The sequence below is a fragment of the Dermacentor variabilis genome, chromosome 3 (assembly GCF_050947875.1).
Source record: "Dermacentor variabilis isolate Ectoservices chromosome 3, ASM5094787v1, whole genome shotgun sequence".
Taxonomy (NCBI): Eukaryota; Metazoa; Arthropoda; class Arachnida; order Ixodida; family Ixodidae; genus Dermacentor; species Dermacentor variabilis.
Window position 1 is genome coordinate 128,567,438 of NC_134570.1, and position 21,693 is coordinate 128,589,130.

General features: G+C 46.2%; 1 protein-coding gene across 4 annotated transcripts in view; it reads left to right on the top strand.

The window, feature by feature from the left end:
- Positions 1-21,693, top strand: part of LOC142576277 (monocarboxylate transporter 12-like) — a 166,419-nt gene that overhangs the window by 132,959 nt on the left and 11,767 nt on the right. For 2 of the 4 annotated variants that reach the window (XM_075686330.1, XM_075686329.1), the window contains one exon: positions 2,445-2,555. The exons of 1 other annotated variant lie outside the window; for it this stretch is intronic. The gene's annotated coding sequence lies outside the window, so the exon portion shown is untranslated. Of the gene's footprint in view, positions 1-2,444; positions 2,556-10,899; positions 11,004-21,693 lie in introns of those variants that run through there. One more of the 4 variants, XR_012826819.1, reaches the window with a different exon arrangement.

A 21,693-nucleotide genomic window follows, 5' to 3' on the forward strand; every position in this document is an offset into this window, starting at 1 on the left:
ATTCATTACATCACGCTGAGCTGGTGCTCGAACTTCATTGTGGGTTCATGGACCATCTTTCATTCTTCGGCCTCGTCTTTTGGTAAGTGCAGTTGCTTCTCGAGCGCAGCGCTTAGATACCAGTTCCTCCGTTTCGCGTAGTCGTAGTCCCTCGGCGCAACCGAGTGATCGAGCACAGCGAAGGATGAAAAAGCGAACACGAAGAGCAGCGGGGGTAGAAAGAGGGCGTTAGCAAAGAGAGCTCGAGGAGGAAAGGGGTTAGGGGCTGTAGCGGCACCACGATGCGGAAAGCGGAAGAGCAAGGTATGGCGAAAGCGAAAGAAAAGCATATTGCTGCACAAGACGGGCTTTGTGGCGACGACCGCTACGAGATCGCGCCAGAGTAGCACGCCGTCGTCTGTTCGCCGATGGCATACGGGGAGCGCGTCCACCAATATCATACATGGAAACAAAGCGCTGCAAGAGTGGAGGTCTATCTGCGGCGGCTGCTGCAAATCGCGCCGACACGTCACCTAGGCGCTCTGTCTTGAGATCTACCGATTAGCGAGGCAATCGCGCCCCACTTCACTCCGTTTGCAGTGTGCCGCCCGCGACAGATTGTCCGGGCCAACGAATATATCGCGTAAACTCATATAGAGCTGCGCTCAAATTTCATATTAGAGAGTATCGTAATCGTCGGGTAATTTTTTGTATTGCCGTAGAGTAAGTTACTAATGCCGCTCAAATGATTATTTTTCTCTTGAGTGTACCTTTAAAGGTTTGTCTGAGTGACGTAGCTTGAGATGATACTGCCGGAAAGTTCATTTGCATCTAAACAATGGCTTATGCTATGTAATCTTCAGCACTATCTTTCAACTGCTCAGAGATGTCACGTCACTTGCTATGCATTGTAATCAGTTCCTGAGAAGCCATAAAGAGGATGTAATGATAATGTTGCGCCGTAAACTCAACCATACTGTGCTCTATGAAGCACTGACAAATGATCGCAGCAGTAAAGCACTAGTCTAAACCTTTGCTTTCGTACATTTTAATTCTCATATGCTGTCGTCTACAAAAGATATTGAGTTGGTCGGGAATGTTTCGGCCATTTGGTTCAGCTCAACAGTCATCCTAAGATTGGTTCACCATGTTGGCTGTTGCATAGTTATACTTACAGCTTGATCTTTGGAGTTGACTGTATGATTATTTGTTACAATAAAGGAAGGTTGTTTTGAAGGATGACACGTTTTCACAGTGCTACATAACCTCGAGTTCGTCCAAATAATTGAACAAATGTCGTTAGTTTTTATGTCAAATCAAACTGTTGCTTTGCACGGCAACTCGAATAAGTGCTTTTCAGAGCAGTGCCAGGTTTGTGACGTTGGTAGAAAATTGTGTGGCCAAAAGGTGATGTACTGTATCATAAGGCATGTTTCTTGCTCATTGTCTTTATTGTTCCAGTATCTGCTCACTAAGTTCCTTACAATGTTATTCTCAGTGAACACATACTAAAGATATAAGGGACAGGGAGACATGGCAATCATAGTGCACACATATCCAAGAGGTAAAGATCAGACAGCGCGAAAGAGCGCAGCGTTCTTTGACTGTCTGCCTGTTGCTTATTTCCTTGGCATGTTGTCGTTGCGAGCACCATCGAAATAAACTGTTACGAACTTGCCCAAGTACCAACTCTTGTACTGGGTATTCATTCTGTACAAAAGTCCCATATGCAAGTCGCAGAGCAAATTATTTATGCACCTATGAAAAAGGCTTATTCAATTCCAGAACACTCTGATTTGTTCTACACGTGGTACTGAACTTTGTAGTGTTTATTTTAAAGGTTGAAATGGATACGAATCTATAGGGGTAATTTTTATGGCGCACTGGTTGATTAAGCTTCTGCACATGCTTAAACTTTGTACTGCGTTGAAGAAAATTGGGTAGAAGCCATACAAGGTTTGTTTTCAAAGTGTAATGATGGCCTACAGGTAGACATGCTAAGTTATGCTTCTGGGGCAGTTATTGGCTAGTGGTATCATGTAATGTTATTAGCCTTATTGACGCTGTAATTTTGCACTGCACGCAGGATGGCCATCCTTACAGAACACATTAAAACCATTGTAAGCGTGCATGATGTACAATGGCGTCAGGATTGACCGACCTAGCGTGATGCTTTGTTTTCACTATATCTGCGATAAGTCCAGTTCACTCAGTGAGATCGCTGTCTACGCATGAGGGGGACAACGGAGACAGAAAAAGGGGCTTTCGATAAATTTTTTTTCACATAGATCGCTCCTTCGAACATCTTTCTTACCTTGCTTACTTTGTTCCTCAAAGTGAACTTAGCTACGGGCACAATGCCTGCATTTGATTCCAATTTCTGCATGAAGGTTGCATTCTTCACACTTTCACTTTTGTACAGATATTTTGAGACACTGAGCTCACTTGTTTTTATGCTGCTGTAGGTATGGCTGGGCCTGCAGAGAAAGTGTAAGCAGACCATGCTATGTTGCTGATCCACATCCGAAGTGGTCCCACGACATTGAAGCACCACTGTGCTTTGCTTCATTGACAAGGTAACATAGCGAACTTGTACCTGAAGATCAGTATTGAAATATATCTTAAAGGAAAGAACCCAATCGTTGGCCTTTATGATAACTACACTCTTCTTTTTTTAAAGTGGTCCTTTTGCACCTTCTTCGTGGATGTGTTTTCAAAGGACGCTAACACTCCTTGCTGCGAACTGCCATGTAGCTAGTTTGTGCTTTAAACTAGAAGTTTTTCACCAACAAAAAGCCTCATTTAGCACAGAATTCATTAGGTAGGAGAGGAGACGACAGGACAGCGCACTACTAACACTCCAGCTTTACTGCTCGTATACTGATGTCATGCGAAAGGCGAAAAATAGATAAATCTGAGTGTATGTTGCTCGCACAAATACGAAAGTGCCCGTGACATCGCTAGGATGACAATTGTTTCACAATCATAGTAGTCAGTTTAACTAACTAATAATGCTCTGGATGGGGGCACTAACGCAAATGTTCCCAGTGATACGTGTAAGGAAAACCTCACATATCTTTGCAATGCTCTGGACCTAACATCTTACCCTACTCAAGCAGTTTTCTAACAAACTGGCGCATTCGCACCCGCAACAGGGCACTACCACTGCCAATGGACGTGTGCATCAACCTTTCGTGGTCCAGCAGCCAGTCATTTATACATTGGTCTATTTGGCCGATGTAGCAGCTACTGCACGATAGTGGTAGCTGATAGACACTGCATCTGTGAACTGTATGTTCTGTTACGACTGGCCCCTGTGTTGAACAATTTATGTCGCGCCGCCGAAGCAACGGGCAATCCCGGACGCCCAGCGGCCCGTCAAATAAACCAGCCTAGAAGGCCACAACGACGAAAAGACGCTGCCGTTTGCGCGCGCATTCTGGCCTTCTTCCACCGCGGCGCGCGCGGCGGCCTCATGTTCTGCCTAGGCTCCGCCGTACTGTGTCCGTTCAGCGAACTCGGCGGTTAAGCCTGCGTGCATTCGTTCTTTCATTTCCTCCGCAAGCAAACATACGCCAGCGCAGTCTATGTGTGCGTGTGTGAGCGTCAGTGCCTTTCTATCTGCTGGGCCAGTGCCGGTTACAGGAACCATCGAGCTTTCGTACATGTACCAAGCGGCGGCCATTCACTGTTTCCTTCGACTGAGCATGGGCGTACCGGACTTTATAAATCACGCCCCCACCGGCAGTCTAATCCTTCAGCTTGGAGCAAGCATGGCTGTTTCGCGCTCTCCGTGAGGAGCTTGTAGAGCTGTCCGCTCCGTAACGATGTACTAAACGTTCTTTGTTACTCGTTACGTGGTTCGCCTTTCGTCACGACCTGGGCCCCTTCATGCTGATCAAGCCCCAGACCACAAGACCCACGCTACCTCCCCGATGCTCGGCGCACAACCCTTGAAAATGGTGCGAGCGGTGCGATCCGACCTTACTGGTTATCTGTGTGAGATGCGACCGTGCGTCGGGATGGACTACGCAGGGTCTTGGCTACGAGGTTTGGTGAGTGCGAGGTTTTTCACAACGGAGCTGCTTAAGCTGGAGTTCCGCCGTGGAGAATTGCCAGAAAACTCAGCCCAACTGCGCGCCGCCTCGCGTCGCCTAGCAACCATCTGCGAGAGCACCGAGCCACGCAACCTTCTCGCACTTCACGCGCGTAGGGCGGAATTGTGGCGTCACAGGCGAGTAAAAGCTCGGAACAGCCGGCGCGGTGACCCATCTCTCGCCTCCTCTACTCCATGCACACCTGCTTCCATGGGAAGACTGAAGAAAGTCCGGACACCCGAAGAAGAAGCGGCTGTTCAGGAAGAGCGGCGTACTGCCAAGCGAGAAGCGATGCGTCGCCGCCGAGCTGATTCGGAACAGCGCGCTGAAGCTGCGGCTGAGAAGAGGCGACGCCGAGTCGAGGATCCCGACTTTCAGTCCAAAGAATGCGACATAGGCACCTGAACCTCCGACGTCTTCGAGAAAGCGATCGCGGCCTGCGACTTCTCGAAAGCTTCCAGCGCCAAGTACGCCCAGAAAACTTGGCAAAACATAGCATAACGTCGCAAAACCTAGAAAATCTTAGCCAAGCCTACCATAACCTCGCAAAACCTAGAAACCACTTAGCCAAGCCACGCAAAAGCTAGGTGATCACAAGCTCCGCTGTTGGCTCCAGACTTGCCCCACTAGTGCAAGTTCCGCACGATTTTTCTGTACAGAGTTTTAGAAGACCTTTGTAGTGAAGGTAACAAAGCGGATAAAAGCTGTCGTTGTCGCATACTTTATGTCAGCGTCAAGACAGTAGTGTGCACAGTCGACAAAACAGTAATGAACTCAGCCACGAATTTCAAGCGGTTGCTTAAACCGAAGTTGTTGCACCTAGCGAAGTAGTTGTGTCTGGATGTGTGCGACACACTTGAAGAATGCAAGTTGAATGAGATCTTGCGTCGGAAGCTGATGATCCGATCTTTCGGAGTGCCTTGGCACGATTCGAGATCGGGCAAAAAGACAGGCACAAGAGCACGAACGTGCAAGGCAAGAGCGCCAGCGTGCACGCGAAAGAGAGAATCGCGAATGTGAGGGGCAAGAACGTGAACGTGAAGGGTAAGAGCGCGACCGTAAACTTGCATGTCAAAAGCGTCAGCCTGAAATACCAGAGCGAAAAGAGCGGGAATTCGCAGTTGAACTGATCAGGCTTGAAATGAGCGCATTCAAGCTTCAAGCTTCGGCAACAAGGCGCCCGGGGCAGGAGAAAGCTTTGAGCAACGTCCATAAAAATCTCCCTTCGAGCTGCGACAGTTGCGAATAGCCTATCTGTTGGAGTTGTGTTGGGAGATTGATCTAAATGACATTTGCCGCTATTCATACAATCATTTAAAAAATAAGAATCATTGGACCAACGAAAACAACATACTTTTTGATCATGGTTCTAAGATCGGGACAAATGAGGGAACGAAGTTACGATGAAATGCGGTGCCATCGCTGTGGGAGCAGTAGTTCCGCTTTGTGTAGTTCGAATGTATACAAATCCATGTGATAAATCAGAGGTGCTGCATGGTGATATCAGTGCAAGCTCTGTGATGGAGCGCGGTGTAGATAAACAACATGACGGGACAGAGCCACGCGGCCTTGAAACCACGAAGTCCCATAAAAGGCTTGATTTTGATACGACAGGATCGTGGCATACGCTAGATAGGGCGTGGGAAATGAAACGGGTGGACCGGTTAACAGAGTCGGCCATAGCGCCCACGTCCGTAAACCGAGCGAGGCTAAAGACGAGTAGTTCTGTCTTGATGGCCGAACACAATGAGGACTGCAGCCTGCAAAACATCGAGTGCGATGTAAGCCACGCTGAAGCGCGAAATAACGTAAGCTTTTAGGAGATGGGCGTTGCACTGAAGCGAAAGTGTCCGCAGCTCAGGGAAACTCAGTGCGATCAGCTAATCGCGCCTGAGCGTTATCTCCAGTACATGCTGCACTTGTCGCATACAAGTGTCCGTCATTCGCGGAGCCAGGTGCTAAAGAAACCTGGTTGCTACCGTGTTTAAGACCAACATGTCGGAAGGTGCTACACATGTTAATGTGCTGACAAGCCAGCATACGGAGCGCAAGGGCCAGTGAAGCTAGCACGATTCACGACAGAGCCCTTTCGGCGGATTGTAGGCGATGCACTTACAGTGAAGGGTGCGCTTCACATAGAGGAAAGATTGCATCGCGCACGAAAAGCATCACGTGAACCAAGGACAAAGGCCAAGTACAGAGCCAATATATACTATGACCGTGCAGTAGGAAATCCTCAACTTGGGCTTGGTAATGCAGTGCTGAATCACCTACGCCAAGCAGGATTAGCATTCAAAGCTGCGATGTGCAAGATGGCACAGGGGAATGTTTCGCGTGATGAGAAAAGTGAATGGACTTTCCGTGTCTTATATAGAGCAACGGCTAGCAAGCCAGTACTCAAATCACAGAATCGCATTGAGTAGGATGTTTAGGGAAACGCTGAGGAGCGAGACGAGACCGATGTTGCGTGCCAGATAGAAGATGGAGAAGAGGAGCATGCCGTTCTCTATGCGAGTCATAAATGGGCCGTGCCGTCGTAGGCAGCCACACACTGCAACTTAGAAAGAGTTCTCAGGCTGATCCTAAATTGTTAGGCGACAGTGTAGCCTCGTGTTCTATTGTTGAGGTGGGTAAATTCTCTCAATATATTCCAACAGCTGCTAACATATTTTCCAGAAATGACCTTGGCCTGCACTGGAGCCTTTCCTTTTAGAAAAATTTTTTCGGGGTGCGTCAAAAAAGGGAGTTTCAAAGGCAAAGCTAATGGCTCAAGTCAAAACCCTTGACGCATGAATGACCTATTTAGCATCCACTTCGTGTGGTATTTCCTCCTGACTTACGTTCTTGAACATTTGCTTTGTCTTGCTGTTTTCTGTCAGAAGTTTTTTTGCAGTGCGACTAATTCACGTGCTCACGGCGCTATTTTGGTAGAGTAGCGTGACATTTAAATAGGAAAGCAAGCCTGGTAAAGCTTGGTGCGAATGTGTCTCGTGCGGGCCGGCGGAACGGTTGCGTTTTCGGTTTGGTTCTGACTGACTGATGCCGGCTGTGAACTCCAGATTGCAGCACAAGCTAATAATCCATTCAGCGGCGTTCTCAAAGTGGCAACGGAACAGCTTCCTGAAGAAGTTCGCAGGTCTTCTGCTGGACACGAGCTATTGAGCAACCACCCACGGCTACGACCATCAGTGCAATCGCGGATGCAGTCGCCCACCCATCGGGATCACCTTCCCCCGGCGCGGCAGCCTGTTACGACTTGCCTGTATCTTGTACATTTTAAGTCGCGGCGGCTAAGTAACGGCGAAATACCGGACGTTTTCGATACGCCGAGCCGCACGCTAAAGAAACCAGCCTAGGAGGCCACAACGACGAAAAGGCGTTACCGTTTGTGTGCGCATTCTGGCCTCCTACCCAAATGATGCGCGCGGCGCCCTGATTTCTGCCTAGGCTGCGCAGTGCTCCGTTCAGCGAGCGAGGCGGCCAGGCTACGCGCGTGCATTCATTCCTTCTTATCCTCCGCAACGAAGACGCCAGCGGCGTCTGTGTGCACGTCAGTGTTTTTCCCCTCTGTTGGGTCAGTGCCGTTTAGAGGAACCGTTGAGCTGTTGTATGTTTACCGAGCGGCGGCCACGAGCGTGGAGAGCGTTAACTCTTCTTCTGAGCGAGTGCGTTCCGCACTGTATAAAGCATGTCCTCTCCAACGGACTTCAATGAGCAACGCTTGCCTGTGTGTGCTCTCTGTGAGGAGCTTGTAGAGCTGACCGCTCCATAACGATCTGTTTAAAGTTTTTTTGTTACTCGCCATCTGGGTCGCCTTATGTCTGCGCCTGGGCCTCTCCATGCGGGCCAAACACCATACTGCCAGGCCCATGCTAACCCCAGGCTCCTGTGTGAACGATCCTTAATGGGACTTTTCTTGCATGCTTTCTTTCGCGGGTAGTTGTGCATGCCTTTCATTATTTACGTTCGCACACAAAAAACGAAGCTTGTTCTTTGCCGACAAAGAATTGTAGCAAAAGCCAACGTAAGAAAACTTTTCTCGGCACGGAAAAAACTTGGGTCGTCGTTTTTGGTTCATTGCTTCGGTGGGGTTTGGACCTCACACTAAGGCAGAACAGGTTCTGTGCTTTGCTTCTGCAATTTGTACAGTACACTGAAAATGCAGGTGCGGGCGTAGTATTCGGGAGGAAGCTGTGTCGGCAACTTCCGTGGCGCGTATGACTCGAGTTGGTCGAGGCACCAGTGTTGATGTTTTTCTTTTGCGCAATATAACAGTTTTAGGTTCAGTCTAGTTGTAGGAAGACAATTTAAATATAAATTTCATGGTTTGAGTGGTCGCATTTGTCTTGGAAAAGCAACCTTTTTATCTTTCAACTGTCTACAGGGGTGCTTCTCCACCGTCTGCGTGAAGTTGGCATAGAATTGTACAGTCGGGGACACCTGAAGAATAACCTGCTCTACCTCGTGCTTTGCGAAGAATTCTTCGGCTGCCAAGCTCTTCATTTTCTGTTGGCGTACAAGTACTCGTGCTGTCAGTAAATTCTCGACTCCATCAGCAAGTGTCATGGCGCCTTTTGGCCATCTCTGGCCCTGGCGCCAAAAACAATATCCACCACGATCGTAGCACACCCTGTCACCAGATGATGCTTACAGTATTTTAGTAAAGCACATGACTGCAAGTCCTTGAATTTTGAGGGATTTGTTAGTGCAGTAGTGCTTCTCGCAAATCTTCACCACTGACATATCTTACCTAATCCTATCCCTCACCAGTGTCACTTTTCCATTCTTAGTAATTCACTGTCACTGCCATAATTTTATTACCCGCACATTTCACGCACTTCTACAACGACTGTTCTTAAGGCCCGGTATAAAGCCACGTCACGTCTATCTCGTACTTTATCGCCACAATGCCAACTCATTATCACTGTTTTGGCGCCTTTTGACCATACTTGTCCCTCGCGCCTCAAGATACCAAATTGATCAATTTCTCGGCTTGCCGAATTATCTTGAGGCCCCACGCTGATGTTACTGATTTATTCAAGTGGAGACTTTTCAGGTTAAGGTTCTTTACTTTGCAAGTGTGGTTGAAGGAAAGGAGGCACTTACAGGTACCTATCCTAAACATTAGTAGGACAAAGCAACGAATCTTGGTTACATCTTGTCTCTAGTTCTGTAGCAGTTAGTCAACGATTTAGAAAATTGATCTCACTGGTAAGATGATAGTCACGCGGTCAGTGATCACCACTTCCATCATCTTGTAACCTGATGAGATGTAGTCGAACCTTTGATAAACTCTCCTATACAACCTATGACCAAGCCGTTCTAACCAACGCTCACTGGTTTGTTTTACTCGCGTACGGAATAGCCACCTTTATGTGTCACCTTTCCTTCAACCAGATTTTCAAAGGTGAGCACCTTATCCCAAAAAGTCTGCAAGTGAAGGCATAGGTATAGCGTTAGTGTAAGGGTTTAAAATAGTTTGGCTAGCCTGGAGGGAATTGCTCGAAGCACGCGTTGAAGAATATTGACAGAAAGTCAAGGGCTTGGAACTTGACGTGTCATTAACAGGATTCCAACTAGAGCAGGACATTGTTCATGGCTTCAGGGTCGTACAACTTCATATAAGCTTCACGGTGATGTTAAGGGACCATCTGTACAGGCCGTCACAAGAAAGTTTGATGTAATGAAATCAAAAGAGCGCGTTCAAACCAAGAAGTTATGTTAATCTGTTGGCAATAATCTTGGCATTAGTAGATCTTTGCTCAGATCACCTGACAATTTCATCTCCTGGAAAGCATGAAATTTGCGTAAATGTAGCTGATGTCAGGTTAGTGAATATTAGTATTTGGTCTTATGCATATGCAATTTGATTTGAGAAAATAAATTACTTAGTTTTACATACTAAAACCACGATATAATTATCGATGAATGCTGCAGTGGGGCTCCACATTCTACAGTAAACCCTGGTTTACTCAAATTCTAATATCTAGAAATATGGTTTAATTCGAAATTTGTTCCTGTCTTGGTGTCAGCTGCATGTATATTTCGCATTTTATCACGCAATGCCTTTGGGCTGTGTTCCTGATATCTCATAATCTTGACTGTGAAAAAGTCGGGAAAGAATCATCACCGAAATATTTCCAAACTTTGTGCGCATCTGCGATATCGCCAGAATGTGACAAGACCGCAAGTTTGTACGAAATTTCGCTTCATTCTACGCCGCTGTTATCATCCACTCTTCATGGGAGGTTGCGATCTCATTGATAATCCCGGTACAATGTTCCTTTGATCCCTGACAAAGCGTGATGAGCACGAGAAGGTAGACGTGACCTCCACAACACGCGTGTTAATGTGTGCGCAGAGAGCTCTCCGCTTTCTTGTTCGATCGGCTCTACGTTTCTATGTAGGTCTGCCCTCTAGGTCATGCAGCGCGCTTCGCCAGCTGCGCCGAATGTTTGGTATGCTTTGGGCACTTTTTCAATTAGCGAGTTCAGGACCGCGATTTCGAAGGAGTGCCTATTTCCGATGCCATTTCTTATCACGCTTCTTCAGTGGTAATAGTGACGCTCCACCTGCGTTACCAGTGGAGTCTTGTTTCAGTTCCTTGCTAATTATGACCGCTAACTCTACCACAGTAATGAATGTTTCTTTATGCACAATATGCATTGCATGAAACCACTTAATTGTGACACCATTTCTTGAGTATCTCCTATATTCTGAATGCTGAACCATTCTCGTCTGTGTGAACATAGGCAACACTGGTTTTACCTTTATGTTTACTTATTGGATTACTGAAAGTAAATTGTTGACTTTACTTTTTCAGGTGCCCTACAAGCTCTCACAAATGCAACACATTCCGATGGTCTCTGTCAGCAGAATAGATGTATCTAAATACCATAAGAAGGCCCAATAAACAATGCTTGCGAGATGTATGATGTGCTCTTGCTTCAACCGGAGGAGTTCAGGATTAATGAAAGCTGAAATGGCTGAACAAAATACATACGTAAAGTTCATTTATTTCTTTCATGTACAAGTGCAAGCCATTACTTCCATTACCTCTTCCATGTACAAGTGCAATCCTTTAGTTTTCCCACCTCAAAATTACGCTTTATTTTACATTTGTCAACAAACGACTAGAGTAGCACAAGACTGCAATAAGATGAGTACGACTGATCTGGCATGTAGTACACTTACGAGAACGGCGTTTGGATACTTGTAGTAAATATCAATATGAGGCGCCAGTTTTTTCAGGTTGCATACTCTCGCAGGTCATACATGGCCAACACACTCACAGGTTACACAAAACTCATTCGGATGTATCGCGCTAGTGTTGCTTATGCTCAATAATTTATGCCAAAATTTGTGTTCATCTTTGTATCAAGCAACGTAACTGGAAGCCTATATGTGGCAGTAGTATCCTTGAAGTAAACATGCTGATTCATTTGTCTTTAAGTCTGATCGCAAATAAGTTTAAAGGGTCAATTATTTTAATCTACGTCAAAACATACTAGCCAAACTTGGTCCGAATTGGGGAATAAACAGGTCTGAAAGGGTCTAACAGGACGGCACTAACCATCCTGTTCCTGATCAAAGAGAACGCTGTTAAACAGGGCAAGACTGAACAGAATCAAACGGGACTGGAGTTAACGAGTTGAAACTGCCACAAACTGGAACTGGTACAAACGATGTCCCGTTCCATATTCCTACTTCATGAGACGCGTTTGAAAACAAATAGCATTTCCTAGTTGCGTCGCACGGCCTCTCGTTTGACATTCCCTTTGACTACGCAAATACATGCTTCTAATTTAAAAAAAAACGGCATAATCCATCTCACGATGAATGTCGACGCTACTGTGATTAGCACTGACGCAGTGAAGATAGACACTGTAATAGAAACAATAAAACGTGTGTGCAGCCCTGTTCTTTTCTCGCGCACCCGACGATGCACATGATTGTGATTTGCACGCAATCAAGTGCGTCAAGAAAGGGGATTTATTGAACGAAACACACTCCTATATATATATATATATATATATATATATACTATCAAAGTGCGTCAAGAAAAGGGCTTTATTGAACGAAACACACTCTTATATATACATACTATTAAAGGCGGCGTTACAGCCAACTGAGTGCGCGTGTGCATGACAGTGTATTGCGTGACAATGATCATGATGACGATGATTGTTTATTCGCACGCCTTTTGGACCTTGCGGATGACCAATGGTCAGTTAGCTGCTAGAGTTAATCAGGGAGGCTATACATGCTTTTCATTCTGGTAGTTTTGTGTACATTTCCATAAAGTGTTTTCTAGTCTTCATAACTTCTCCATTTACCTTGTACCGCTACCTATGCCAGTAACAAATCAGATTTTTGCTTTTTTCCACCGATATTATAACACTTGCTTATCTCGACAGCTTTTCGTATGATGCTTTCATCAACATTAAATCGACCGCTGGTTCCGACTGCGCAACTCGCACTGCATTCGCTGTTCCATCTAGCGGCACCGCTGTAAAGTCCACGAGTGTCGTGTGTTCGATTCCTCTGACAATCGAAGAAAATTAGTGAATGCTGTTTTGCACGGCGCATAATCCACTGGCATATGCCGGCTTACCTAAAGCTGGCGTCAAATATGTCAATTGAAGAACGCTAGATACCTATTGGCACATGCCCAGTGATCCAATTTGGTACCAAAGATGATCATTGTAAAGCAGTGCGGACGGAGTGGAACATGCCCAATACTTCATGACGGCGCGAAAGAGGTTGATTTATGAGCTGAACACATCCAGTGCCGCATTCCCAGGGACACATATAGGCGCCAAAGGCGTTCACTGAAGAGCGGCACTTAGGTACACATTGCCACATATGCAGTGACTTCAGTTGGTCCATTGGTTAGTCCCAAGCTATCTTCTCTCGGCAGAGTAGCCCAATGTGCCATCCATTTGACCATGTTGGGAGAAAAAGGGTTGGAGACATAGGTACAAAAACAGACAGACAGACAGACAGACAGACAGACAGACAGACAGACAGACAGACAGACAGACAGACAGACAGACAGACAGACAGACAGACAGACAGACAGACAGACAGATAGCTCGTCCGCCCCCCGAAAGTGTGGCAAGCACCCTAGGAATGCTAATCGTAATAAAGCTATGTGTCATTCTTGTTGTGACGCCGTGCTGGGGTGGACGCCGTTGATGCTTTCGACTTTCTTTTCCACAGACCACCCGACTCGAGACGCTTGCTCGATTGTGGATGTGTGCCATGTTTCTTTGTTGATCATGATCGTTCTTGTACGTTCCTTTCTGTAGCATCGATGCTTTCTTCATAACCCTGATGACAGAGAATTATGGTCTATAGAACCGTCATTTTGTCAAAGACAACATTTACGTGATGCGGACGCCATAGTACGCCACAGTACTGCCTGCAGTGGCCTTTGAAAAACGCGCGCAGACGCCATTGTTCTGAGAGTCTGTGTAGAGCACAAAACTTTGCACGAATGGTCAACCGCAGTCGGCGCGCCATAGTGCTGTGCTGAAACACCGCTAGACACACTGCCGCTCTTTCCTAAATCTACTGCTTACATGTTTATTGCGCAGGCACGTCAGAATGGTTACGGGACTGAATACCTGTATTGGACACTTGTGTTTGCTAGCCTGCTTCTGAGTGTGCTTGGTGTTCGTGTAATTTTTCGAGCTGCGCCGTTCTTATTGCGATATAATTTTTTGGACACTACAGGCAAATCCTCGCCGTCATCATGATGTTCCATATAGAGACCAAGTGGAATAAAATCCTTACACTCCCAGCGTGCCGTATACTGCGCATGCGAGGGAAAGCGTGCGAGTGTGAGCCGAACAAGATGGTGCTCCGATGCGCACATCATCCGGCGAGCTCAATTTTCGGTCACATGATCATGCGCGTGCTACAGGGTGCGGGTAAGTGTGCGCGCAGTAACTTCAGCAGACACAATCTAAGGGGTGTGTGAACGCGCGCATCGTCTAGCTAGGCCGTGGCTGCTGAGGGCGTACACTTATTGGCGGTACCAGCGATTTTATCAGCGGCGGGTGCGAAGGTTAAGGGAGGGTCAAATTGCTGGTGGCTTCATGCGCGCTGTGTTCCCGTGCGCCTGTTGTGGAAAGTCGCGTAATCTCATCTTTTCGGCACTCATTGATGCGAGAAGAAGCCCGAAGTGTTCGCTTCCCACAGCCGGCGCATTTCATCACACCAGCGTTGTGAGAGCGAATGTTCTTGGTGATCTAGTGAGATCCGTATCTGTTTGCATGTGAGTGCTTGCCATCATGCTTGATAATTTAACTATTAAGCGAATGCTTAGTGCAGTTTACCAGGCAGATGAAACTAAGAGCTATACAGCACGTAAGGGTAAAATACTTTGATATCACTATCAACACTCGCCTCTCGTGCGAACGTGCGACTTTTTTTTCTAGACCGTCCAACTCTTTTGCAACAGAAAACAAAAAAACCTTACTCTTGCACAGTGGTTACCGCGTCCTGTTCACAAGTCGTCTTTGATGCAGAGACACGAGTATTAAATCCCGTGGTGGTGGTTGTGGGCAAAGTTCTAGTTTCTTATTCCCCTCTCTAACGATGGTGAAGCTTAGGATAAGGCATTCTTTATGATGACGTTTGTAACAGCATAACCAGGCAAATAAGCGCAAACACTTTTGCAAACAATTTCCAGACGTATCTGAAAACACATACACATAAATAAGACATGAACTGGCCGGGATGAAACCCGCCTATTATTATTTCCTCGAACCTACGTAAAACATTATTACGATCAAAGTAAGTAAATATTTGAAAAGAAAACGCACAGTAAATGAATAAAGGTATAACTGGGAAAGGTTGGAACAATCACCTTCTTCTCTCTTTCAATCGAAGTCAGTCGTGATGGGAAAATCGGTTGTGAATAATTGAACCTTAAACTAATCTCTTAAACTTATCTCTTATTCGCCGCGATAGCTTAGTGGCTACAACGTTTCGCTCCTGAGCTCGAGGAGGCGGGTTCGATCCCGGCAACAGCGAGCGCATTCTTATGTTGGCGCAATGCAAAAGTGATATGTACGGTGCATTGGCAGTCCTTCGAGAAAACACAGGTGGTCAAAATTTATCCATAGCCCTCCTGTACAGCGTGCCTCATAACCGTATTGTGGATTTGACGCGTAGAACAGCAGGATTTGAATAATTTAATGGCTTTATCGTGTCTGACTGTGCAGTATAGCGAAGTGAAAACTGTATCCAAATTCAGATATTTTTATTTATTTCGAATACTTACCTGGCCCGAACGCATTAGAGGAAGCAGTGGTGTGTAGAAAAAGAAACAGTACATAATTATACAATAATAGGCTTTAAAGAGCGGCCGAAAATACAGTAATCTTGAAGTTTTCAACATCATAAACAGCAGCGATGGAGGGAGGAAGGTCGCTCCAGTCGGCACTAATCTTTGCAACAAAAGAATAATGAAGCATGTTTGTTCTAACAAATGGAACAACAACTAAAAACATGCCATCAGAGAGGTATGAATTGTATGAAGGGCGATCATTAAGGTCATCCTTCATTGTGGGTTGTGGTGATACATTTTGTGGAAGAAACACAGCCTTAAACATTTACGGCGCAGTGAAAGGTCTGGTATGGCGTGATTTTCACGGAAGTATTACTGGCTCAACGGGAATAGTTAGATAACATGAAACGTGGTGTCTTTATCTGTGTGATTTGATAGGGATCGCATACTGTGGATACATATTATAGCTTTAGCCGTACTAACGTTTTGTAAGGTGTAAACATTAGCGGTAGAGGCGCAGCAGAGAAATTTCTACTCAAGTATCAAGAACTCGGTTAGCAGTATTCGTGACCTGTTCGATATGCGTATGCCATGATAAGTTACGCGCGATAAGAACACGTAAGTATTTGTACCAGTTGGACTCGAGAGAAGTGTCGTGAAGTAAGTAGACATTTTGTCAGTGTTGTTTGTGCGACGCAATACACGCATTGTTTTACATATATTAACCTTTAGTCGCATTAACCACTTATCGCACAAGTGGGATACGCTTGTTAGATTATCTTGAACGTTGTCAGATTCGGTGTGGTTAGCTATTTTGTGATGTATGACGCAGTCATCCGCGAATATCCTAATAGTTGAAAGGAAAATGCATGTAGGATGATCGTTAATAGAAACAGGAAACAGGAGTGGTCCCATTAGCGATCCCTGGGGGTACACACGATAAGGCAGAATTGAGTGAGCCTAAACAGTAGTTAGCAGAAACGTACTAGGTTCAATTACATAGAAAGCTTTTAACACAGTTTAGCACATTAGGTTCAATGTTAAGCATGCTAAGTTTAAGGATGAGGATACCATGTGAAAAAGTTTCGAAAGCTTTCGCGTAGTCCAAGAACACGCAGTTTACAACGAAGCCCATGCCAGTACCGTAAATAGGTCATTAGTATAACATTTCAGTTGTGTTTCACATGAAAGTGTTTTTCCGAAACCTTGTTATCCAGTCGAAAACAAAAAAAATTTGACTCAATGATGTCGATCATATGAGAATGTATAATATAATCCAATATTTTATTTGGTATGCTCATGAGTGATATAGGATTAGTTATTGGGAGAATGAGTGTAGGTGAGTTAGGGACTGGAACAACCTTGCCAACCTTGCAATAGCTTGAAAGTACATAGAAATTTAGGGACTGCTAAAATAGCATCGATTGCATAGTGGAAGAATATGGTTCAGCAATTTTCAGCATTTTACAATTGATTGCATCTTCGCCGGATCAAGGAGATATCAGGCTTTCAATAAACTTTCGTATGCCGACCCAATTTATAGCAAGATAATTCATTGGTGAATAAGAGCAACTACTTATAGACGGTAAGGTAGTCGGAGCAGATTTGTGGAACACGGGAACAAATACGTCATTCACAATGCACCAGCGCTGTTTCAAAGGGATGCAACATTGTCAGAACGGGCTAGTTCGATTACTCTGTTTTATTTCCCACCAAGAATATTCCAGAATTTCCGTGCATTAGACTACAGAAGTTATGGGAAAGCGTTATCAAAAAATTCTTGGTTGCGTTTATAATAGCGATAGCATAATCAGCCTGAATACAATGGTATGCTTCTCAGCGTTCGGTGCATTTAGTTGCTTTGGCGCGATGAAAAAGTCGCTTCTTTTTGTTTCGTAGGTGGCGTAGGATTTCAGTAAACCACGTTGAGGCAGGATTCTAAACAATCTTACTTTTAGGCACGTAGCGATCTATCAGTGTTAGCAGCTTGTTTTCGTACAATGACCAGTTCTCGTTTACGGTAGGTGCAGAAAAGTTGTGCGTGTAGTCAGCAATGAATGATTCTAGTTTAGTTGTAATGAATGTGGTATCGGCGGTATTGCAATCACATACAGTTTCAACGACTTTCCTGGAGCGAACTCCCTTCTTAAGTGCGAAGTGCAGAAGCGAGTGGTCCTGATTCTTTTAAGGTATGTAGGAGGAGAGACCAAATCGGGAGCTGTTGTAGAAAGGACATCTAAAGTGCCAGAGGAAGTCTTGGTACTCTGTGTGCGTTCATTAATCATTTGGGTTAGATTGAAACCGGCGCAGATGTCTAAAAAGTGGGCGCACTCGGAAGATGATTGCATAGTGGAAGGAACACAGTCTTGCCACGCTATGTTTTGAAAATTAAAACCGCCTAGTAAAAATAAATGTGAATTTGGGTATCGAAAAATTTATTTGCTAATGACATCATGGACGTCAGTATGAGCGTTTCAAGATGCTTTCCATTCGTTCCAAGACGCTCAGTTTTATTTCGCTGCGGTGCATTCCGTGTGACTGCTGTTTGTACCGCATAAATGCTCTCATGTCCGTATAAATATTCACTCGCGAGTGATAGGTACATCTTTATGTATTACACTCGAGACAAATTTTCATCGTCACTGTCAGCGTTTTTACACCTTTGTGTAATTAGTATGAGCTGTGTGTATCTTTCTTCATTCCTGCCTTTATGTGCTGATCCTACTTACTCAGTTTCTGTCTTGCTTTACTTTCGTCTTTGTGGCTTGTCACCTGGTTGCTTATTTCTTGTTGGATTCCCTTTTGTTCAATGTCGCGGTTTCTCTGCCCTCCATCCTAAAGGGTATGCAGGCTTAGTCTCTCGGTGGCAGTTCCCAGCTTGCCTCTTCCTTATTTCCCTCCGTGTGTGTGCATGTGTGTGCAATATAAGATAAAAACTCGCAGTTTCCCCCGAAAGGCGAAACATCGATTGTGATAGCCAATTAGTATAAAGCTATACGAAGAAAAACTGTAGATTTATCGGCCGTATAAACTTGGAAACACTCACTTACTAACTGAATTAACAAGTACGGTGCCAGAACCCACACGCAAACATGAACACATCACATTCGACGAGCACGCACACTGGCTGTCAAAACGCGGTTGTGAGCAGCAGCGAGCGCAACATCGGCGAGCAAACAGCGAACTAAAACGCGTGAGCCGTCTGGATATTCCTAAAGTTCAAGACATCGCGTGAGCGACCATGCACAGCCGTGCAAAGTACTCACTTGCTGGCGTAGTCGAAGCTGCTCCCTTCGCCTCTCTCCCGGGCTGCCTCCCCGCTTTTCTCCATATATCGCACGCGAGATTCAGCAGCGATCACCAGTTCCCCTTCGCCCGGAAGGGAAATGCGCCGCCGCTTCTAAGGTCCCTGAATAAAACTGAAAAGTAGCGACATTCCTCCACGCTCGGCTCCTCCTTCCCCTGGCCTTCTCGCAGCTCGGTTTTTCTGTCCTAGCTTGCCCTCGCAGTTTGGTCGTTCGCTCGTAAGCCGCTCATAGAGTTGCAGGAGGTGAAATATTAAAATTGTTGTTGGGTGTTCGCGCATGAATTTTTACCGTATTTAGCACTTGATTATTGCGTGTCCTGCAAAGAGCGATGATGAAACGCCATGAACCTGGTAGGAGAAGACGTTTTTATGCTTTTTCGGCGCGTAACTGCGCGCTTTCATTGTGGCTTCGGGTTGGCTGCCTGATTCGAGTTTGAAGAACGCTTTTGAGGCTAGTTTTGGGGACAAATTCCTTTTATTGTCGAATACTAGCACAAAAATTTGATTTCTTTGTCTCGCCAATAATGTATACGTAATGTGCATGGTGTTTATATACATGCCAGTACTTTGTTCGAGTGTGTATGTGTCGTCCACGGTACTCGTAGGCAAAAACATTGTCGTGGCTTGCACGGATCAACCCGCTTCGCGAGTTATTTTTATTACATTGATCATGTTCTTTATTTTGATTTCTAAAGACACTTGCCTGGAGTGAAAGGGGTGCGATGAAGGGTTCGCCGGTACACGCCAAAGTCGATGCGCTTGCGTGTGTGCAGCGCTATGTAGCTGCCGATTCAACAACTCGGATGTTGTTTGCGCTGCACTTCCACCCCACGTCAAGATTGTTCAACTATAAAAATTCTAGGTGTGACGGTCCACGAGACGGGATCCGGAACTGCTTGGCTCTCCAGCTCTAAAAAGCTGGCGATTCAGACGTTGGGTCTGATTAGGCGCATTGCTCCTAAAACGGGCGGCGCCCGCTCATACCTGGCGCGGCAGTTGGTGAAGGCGGTAGTGCAGCCGCGCCTTGTTTATCAATCCCAATTCCAGCATTTGACGAGGGCACAACGGGACTGCCTTGAAGCTGTTAATCGTGACGCAATGAGGGTCATCACTTTCCATCCCAGCATCAACCCAGTCGTAGCTCTCCAAGAGAATGCACAGCTGAACACTCTAGATGAGCTGGTGCAGCAGCGACGCGATGCTCGCACGCTTAAGGCCAGCCTTTCACACGCAATGTGTGCTCTCAGGGCTTACGCTTTCTCGTACTCCCTTCTACCACCACCATCGCCAGTTCTTCCTCCCTGGAGTTTTGTACAGCTGAGCGATAACTAGCCATCTGATATGCGTCGCCCGACATGAACTCACGCGGCGGCGTTGCTTCGTCACCGAATTATATCTGAAGACGCCCAACTGCGCTTGGCTCCATCATGCCGTACGTTGATGCAAGCGTTAAGGATAGTGAAACGACCAACGCACTTTAATGCCCTTGCGCAGCTGCCCTTAATAAGGCGTTCCGGTTTCGAATGGAAGAGCCTCCTTCCTCTTTTTTGCTGAGCGCCTTGTTGATCGAGAATCGTTGCGCTCTGCAGCGGCCTTTCCCATGGTCACTACGGCCTTTATCGTCACCCGAACTGATACCCTCCAGGTGACGCGGCTTCTGCGACGCGTCAGTCGCAGCCCTGAAGTATGTCAACAGATTCAACTTTTGGCGGCAAGCATCCCGCAGCCAATATCTATCGAGTGGATCCCACGCGACCTTCTAAGCTTCCAAACCCGTGCGGATTCTACGACACATCTAGCGAGCTCTCCATCGTCACTGCCTCAACTCTTTCACCTGAAAGAGGCCACCCTCCTTTTAACAGGAAAGGAGCACCTCCGGCGCCGCACAGGTGCTCTCATACCTCCGTGGCGGTAAACCTCCTGGCGATCTTACACGTGCAGAGGACGTTGCGCATCGGAGTATGCGGAACGGGGTTGTCCTCACTCCTGCCGTAACTTGGAAGTGGCCGCACTTTCGCCAGTTGAATACTCGCCCTGGGTGTCCAGTTTGCAAGTCGCGAAATGCTGAAGCCGACATCCACCACCTGCTGTGGGTCTGTCCTGCACTGAAACCGACGAGGCTCCCGCACCTCGCAGCAGCGGGAATTTCACCGCGTAATCCTAGCGATTACACTGCGTGGACGCAGGGACCACATTATCGATCACCCTTGGACTTCATTAGAACCGTAAATTTTTTTTCATTCATTTAATCATTCTTATTCACCCCCATCCCTTACCCCCGTATTCCCTGAGGCATTTACCCTCGCAATAAAAAAATCATCTTAGGGCCATGATCACTGAACGCAAGGCATGTGACATATTCGCCTGAATAACGTGAGCGTCATGTAGAAACGTGCGCGATCAACGGGGGGAATCTAAACTATTCTCGTCGTTTCGTCATGACACTGGCAGCTCATTATGCAGTGAAACTGGTCCTACGCTTTTATGGTAAACTGGTGCCGTTGTCTCTCAAGCGCAAGCATTACAGCGGAAACTGTACATTATTTGTGAACAAAGCGTATGCAGAGGCGAAAGTCACACATAGAAATGGTTTTCATCAATGAGCACTTTCTTCTTTTGCAAGGTTTGAAGTCAATATGAGCCACAACACTAGCGCATCACTTTATCCTGCCGAGACGGCGAAGCGGAGAAAGCCTACGCACAATAGTCAAAATCACTTGCACTGGTAGTGAACAAATTTTCCCAGCAAAATATATTCGCCGCACCTAACAAAAGCATGGACTGACAAAGCTACGCTCTCTGAGTAGTACAACAATAATACGTGTTACGTTTCTAGCACGATTTATGACAGAACAGAGCCTACGCCCTCCATGGCTTCATACACCTGTTGACGACAGCGCGATCAGGAATACAGGTCTGAATGAGCACACAGAAACAGACGTGGGTAAGGTTAACCCATGCCTGAGCTCCGTACCCCTTCAACAAAGAAGAAAGTTCCGTTCGTACACGTT